This window comes from Ipomoea nil, unplaced genomic scaffold (genome assembly GCF_001879475.1).
Source record: "Ipomoea nil cultivar Tokyo-kokei standard unplaced genomic scaffold, Asagao_1.1 scaffold1392, whole genome shotgun sequence".
Lineage (NCBI taxonomy): Eukaryota > Viridiplantae > Streptophyta > Magnoliopsida > Solanales > Convolvulaceae > Ipomoea > Ipomoea nil.
Window position 1 is genome coordinate 25,346 of NW_017617820.1, and position 6,840 is coordinate 32,185.

General features: G+C 32.1%; 1 pseudogene; it reads right to left on the reverse strand.

Annotated features, from left to right (window-relative positions):
* Positions 1 to 1,055: 1,055 nt before the first annotated feature.
* LOC109186050 lies at positions 1,056 to 4,777 on the reverse strand (annotated as a pseudogene).
* Between the last annotated feature and the right edge of the window lie 2,063 nt (positions 4,778 to 6,840).

Genomic DNA, 6,840 nt, shown 5'->3' on the forward strand with positions numbered 1-6,840 from the left:
CAAGATTGGACATGTCTTATATGTCATATACATTCATGGAGGGGCAAATTTCACTGTGAATTGCCCTGGATGACATGACTACGTACAGTAATGATACACGCGTTGCTCAACAAATTTTTTAGAATGTTTAGACCACAAATAGTACCGAGTAGGAACTTTTCGAGCATGATTCTAGTGTTAAAAAATATAAATATTTGCAACTAAATATAAATTTAAAATCATTTATATATGAACCTTAAAAAATCATATAATACTCCAATAGCGATATTATGTAATATTATATTAACCAAATGGCACCAAATATAATATCGCCACTGTAATAAAAACATTCCATACGGAACACATGAACTAATGCAAACATATATGGCAAATGAAGTATTTTGGGTATATGTTCAGAATATCTATAGAATTGATATGATCAAATATTATAACAGAATAATATCTATAGAATTGATCCTCGAAAGATAACACCAAGATATTAATAGCAATGTAAAAGAGATCAATGAAACTTTTAAAAATTTTTTTTTTTCATTCTTTCCTTTCCTCAAATAATGACTCTATAAGTTTCTTTCAGTCACCAAAAAACAAAATCAAAAAATCAGTGCATCCAATAGTTAAAACTAGACAAAAAAAAAAAAAAAAAAAAAGAAACTAGTATTGTCAAAAATATAAATATTTGCAACTAAATATAAATTTAAAAATCATTTCTATATATGAACCTTAAAAAATCATATAATACTCCACTCAATAGCGATATTATAATAATAATATAATATTAACCAAATGGCACCTAAATATAATATCACCAATCAAATAAAAACATTCCATACGGAACACATGAACTAATGCAGAACATATATGGCAAATGAAGTATTTTCTGGTAAATGTTCAGAATATGTATAGAATTGATATGATCCTCGAAAGTATAGAAAGATAACAAAATTCAGAATATGCATAGAATTGTTCTTCGAAAGATCTATAACACCAAAATATTATTTCAGTCTTGAGTACTCAAATCCAAGTTGTAGAGAAAATGTGATATTAAGGGAAATGTAAAACAATAGATTGCAATTGTATTCCCTTAGCTTCGCAACATAAATTGCAGCAGCCAGCAGAGCAGCTACAAAAGACAATACCAAAACTATATTAAAAGCAGATCAGACAAATGTAATTGTTTCTAAAATAAGTTTGTAATATGTATAAGAGAAGAGAAGAAAAGAAGGATCGCGAATTATTCAAACAGTTTGAAGCAATAAGTAAAACAATTCTATCAATCAATATACTGAAGCTGTCAAAGGAATGAATCAAATTGATCTGATCAAATTGGAAAATTTTTATAAGGAGAATATGGAAAGGTAAAGGAATAAAGGGAAAATAATAATGTCAAAACTATACACTATATATATATAGAGAGAGAGAGTAAAGCCTAGCTCCAAGATACACTTAGAGACTTAATGAAAGGCTAATTTAAGGGAGCAACTCTTTGAATATTCACATAACTTATTTGAGAAATCCCGGCCTCATACAAAATTATTATATTCCGCCAAAGTAGTAAAAAAGAGGAAATACGACACATGATAAAGTTTAAACAAAATTAGTGACGGTGCAATAAAAGGACAAAATTAAAGTCTACCTCCAAGTGGCAACTTAATTTAATTTGGGATCCAGTGAACATAAAGTTAACTATATATGAAGTTTGTTAATGATGTATATATAGAAAATAATGGATCGGAATTACAAAATATTGTATTCAACCTAACCTAGCTAGCAATATAAAGTTGAGTATGAAGTTTAATAAAATAATACAAATACAAAAGAACCAGAGGATTGGATATAAGAATGTATGTCTCCATCTAAGTTATGCTAAGGGACATATATTAAACACTTAAATTAAAGGATCAATCGGACCTCATCTAATTAATTTTCACATAAAATTAAAGCAAGCCTCCTTTGCTTTGCTTCTAGAACCTTATTCCAAAAACACTTTAACTCCTCCTGATAGGATAGTGCCTAATTAAGCAATATAATGGTTAGTGTGGGATATGACATTGGACTCACTAATTTTACTCCAAAATGGAATGGAAGCTAAGCATGCAGATGCAGTGAAATAAATAAGTTTCAAGTCACATTTCAAATTAACACTCCTTTCCATCTCCACATTTTATTCAATTTGTTTATCCATATATGCATCACATGATTTTACTTAATCGACATTATTAGCTAGGCATTTATATATTTAAGTTTACATTCCAATTTCGATCAGTTTTTCTATCTGTCCATATATAAACATATTGTATAACACATAAACCACAATCATCACTTTGTCCAATCCAGTCATCAACAAACCAAAAGTGCACATTTATCTATCCTGAATATATATATATATATATATATCACAAGCTAAGGTAGAATAGAAAGCTATTTTCTGAAATATATAGATCGAGATATACCTGGACATGCAATGATATAAGCCAGCCAGCACAAACATGTTTCAGCTGCCCTGAGGGTCAAGCTCTCCGCTGTTATAGCTTGAATTCTCAATATGCAGTTCCTGCCATCCTTTCCATTTCGCACCGGCTTTCAAAGTGATGGGTTTTTTCCACAGCAGCAGCTCCCACACACAACATCTTCTGATATTCATTATCTCCAAGGTTCGAGATTTTCTTTACCTTCTTGTCCCAAGGATTCCACAACACTTAAAATGAAATGTAGAAACTTAATAATCAGTCATTCAGTCATGTTAGAAAAAAACTATTTAACAGATCGAATTGAATTGGCAGATGGATATTTTATTTGCATATCAAATACCCTTCCTTAATAGAAAATTAAGAATTTCAGTGAAAACCAACCCCAGCAAGCTAAGCTAATTAAGCTAAAATATCCTTTAATTTATACACCTCATCCATCAAGAAAGAATAAATCACCCTAGCTTAGCTTAGCTTTCATGAAAAAATAAATATAGATCTTACCTGCATCAGGAAGTCCACCCTTATTCATCACATATGTCCTATTGCTTTCATGATCAATGATTGCAATTTTTGTTGGAGTGTTTAGATATATTTTATCCACCTATGTAAAATTGTGTTCCAAATGAGAGACATGGTAAAGGCAGCAAATACAATACTTGACACAATGAAAATTCCTAAAATCCTTACTTGTCCTTCAATTTAATAGGCAGCATCATATTGTTCAGTATTCAGCTCCCCCTTCTGCAACTTATCAAAACAATGCATTGTGTCTGGCCCTCAACACGAACAGAACTGTTACAAGAATTATAACGCATGGTTGAGAAATATGATTTTTCCAAAGACTTACTGTGACATGAGCAGCACAAGTACTACTACAAGTAAAATAGCAGCATCATATCATTATATTGTCACATCAAAAACTAAACATCCAAGGTTCGATTGATCACTTGTCCTTAAAGATAGACAGTATGAACTTAATACACTTGATGAAACACAAAATTGGCCTGGTAATAAAGATGGAATTAATCTAAAAGGCAGCATTGTATAGTATAGTATACTCTGATCTAGACATAAATTATAACAATTAATAATCCGGTTATTTATTTCTTTAGCTCCTTAAAAAATTTGAATAATTATATTGCAAATGTCATCCTTTAATTTTCTCAGATCAGCAATATATATATATATATATATATATATATTATATTGTACAGATGAGATGGATCGAATCAGCATGTAAAAACAAAAACACATATAACTGCAAATGAGATTCATGAACTCAAGGCATACATACAAGAAAATTAAAGATGGAATGGATGAGATGTACTAATTAAGTAAGTGCTCACCCTATGTCGTCTGATGAAACAGGGAGATAGGTGTGATACCCAAATGTAAAGTCGAAGGACTTTCCAGCAGTGTTGAGGTTTCCTATTTGAGATATTAGTATAAGATGTCCTGATTCTCCTCCAGATTTCAATGTTAACCTCAATCGGAATTCAAACCTAGAAAAAACCCAGCGCTCTCTCCTAAATTAGTGTGGAAAAAATATATATTATAAGTTAACCAAAAAGTAATCAATGCACCAATTCGAACCTGTGAGGCCAGATATTCAAGTCGTTTTCAGAGGGCTTCAGTATCAAGTCAACAAATGCTTTAGAGTTTTCCGGTGCTTCTAGGAGAGGTTTCTCGTCCAATGCTCCAAAAACTGTTTCTAGCAAATCCATGTAGTTTCTTAAGAGGTTCCATGCTCTGCCAACTGCAAACAGAAAGCTAGCGGTTAGTGTAATTAAGTGATGAGAGAATTGAAGATAGGAATTGAAGATCATATATATATATATAATATATATATATTATATATATATATATAATATATATATACCTGAGGAAAGCATATAGCGATACCTCCACGAATTGGGTGTGGAGGGTTGAAAGTGGCCTGCAAAGCATATAATAAGGATGACTTAAACTTCATTCGATCACATGAAAAGAGAAATTGAGCTCGCTCATCAAACTACCTTACTACTCAGAAAGAGCAATTCTTCTCCATGAACATTCTTCCATGAAGTTACATGGCCCCATAGAGATACACCTAAACATGAAAAGAAGGCCAGAATCAGAGAGAAATAAATTAAAGATGTCAGAAAATATTGAATCGGAGAGAAATAAATTAAAGATGAATCGAGAGAAATGGCCGGCGTTGCTACCTCGGCGGAGCTGCCGTTAACCTCCCTAAGAACAACTTTGTCGAGGTCATTCATACCCTTACACACCTCCATTGCTTTCTTCTCGCTACTAGTACCAGCCATCATATCACACAGTAAGTCTCTTACTTTCTACTCTCTCTTAATAAGCACACCACCTTATGCGATATCTCTCGTTTCGTTGGGGATAACGGAATCTTTTCCTTTTTATTTTTAGTAGTGCACAGAGGGTAGTGGCGTACCCTCATGCAGTGTACGGAGGCAGCTGGCAGTATGAGCAACGGATCATGCACTCTCTTTCATCTGACGTGGCCCCCAATCGAATATAGGTCTGCATGGATTTTGTGTATGCTCAAGGAGACCGTTTGTCACAACTTTCAAACAAAAAAATATATATATTAGTAAGGTTGTCCATTTATTTCAGAATTAGAAACTATATATACTTATTACTTTGACAATGTGTTTTTTTTTTTTTGTTAGACCACGAAATATCCTGAGCAGGTCCTAACATTCAATCGTTATACCGTGCACCAAGGCACACATAGCAGTGTGCGCCCCATCCCTCCCAAAACGACATTATTTTGTTAAGTTGTGTGGGTAATTAACTTGACAAAAATTTATGTGTATTCAGTTATAAATTCTGTGTTTACAGGTATAAAATTATGTAATTTTGAAACAGGGGATTTTTATCCTTTTAAAAAAGATTATGTATTTTCAGGTATAAAATTATGTGTTTTCAGTTATAAAATTCTGTGTTTACATGTATAAAATTATGTAAATTTGAAATAGGAGATTTTTATCTTTTGAAAAAAGATTATGTGTTTTCAGTTATAAAATACTGTGTTTTCAAGTATAAAATTATGTACATAAACTTTTAACATAATACACATAAATTCCTTGTTTCGGATGTACATAATTGTATAAAAACAAAAATGTGCATAATTGTATAAAAAAATGTACATAATATAAATAAATGTACATAATTATATACCATAATGTACATAATCCCCTGAATTATATGTTTATAGCACATTTTCCCCTGAATTATCCATGTAAGCATATTAGCCCCTCAATTATTCTAAAACTGGCGCTCCCCCCCCCCCCCCCCCCCCGATATATTAAATTGACATTTATACCCTTAAAGTAAATATTTTATTTATTTTTGTTCTCCAACAAATTATTGCTTATACATAGGGATGACAATAGTTCGGTTCGAACTGAACCGGACACTATATCAATCGAATTGAAAGTTTCCGGTTATGATTCAGATCCAGAACCCAATATTTGGATTTCAATTTATTAAAATTATGAATCACAAAAACTGGATCTTGAACCGTGAACCGGCGGTTTCAGATCCAGTTCGCAATTTTGAACCGTCTTGGTAGTGCTATAATACCCACTTTTCTTAAACCTTATTAACAATTACTTAACTTAGAAATGAATACTAACAAGCATAATAAATCTACTAATCATCAAAAAGAGGTGTCACCGCCACAATCACCATACTTGGTGATTGCACAGACAAGGAAAGGTTCTAAACATCCACAAACTTACTACTTAAAAACAACTTGGGGATTGAACCCCGGTGTCCAGCACCATCAAAACAACTAAATAAGTCTACAACCAAAGTCTCAAAATAGCATAACTAAAGTAAGAGTTTAGACTACAACTAGCACACTAAGCTAATCTAGTCTAACTCGAACGCTCTCATGACTTGGGCCCACCTGAAAGGGGTTAACAAACAAACAAGTAGAATGCAACCCGTTATCACGAAGATAAGTATAACGCCACTCAACCTTGTAAAATACCATAGTATATGCTTTTGGAAAACATTTGTTTCACACAATTAGATCAAGCATTCTAAACCACTACTTAAGCTACATTTAAACATACTCAACAGGGTTTCTATATGCTTGCAACCTAATTATCAAATAGGCATACTTTCACAATAATTTAGCTTATCAACAATCTCATGCTTGCACTTACATATCTTATCATGACGATATACACTAATCATACTCAAATTGTTTTGTTAAGTTGTGTGGGTAATTAACGTGAAAAAATGTATGTGTATTCAGTTATAAAATTCTGTGTTTATAGGTATAAAATTATGTAAATTTGAAACAGGGGATTTTTATGCTTTTAAAAAAGATTATGTATTTTCAGGTATA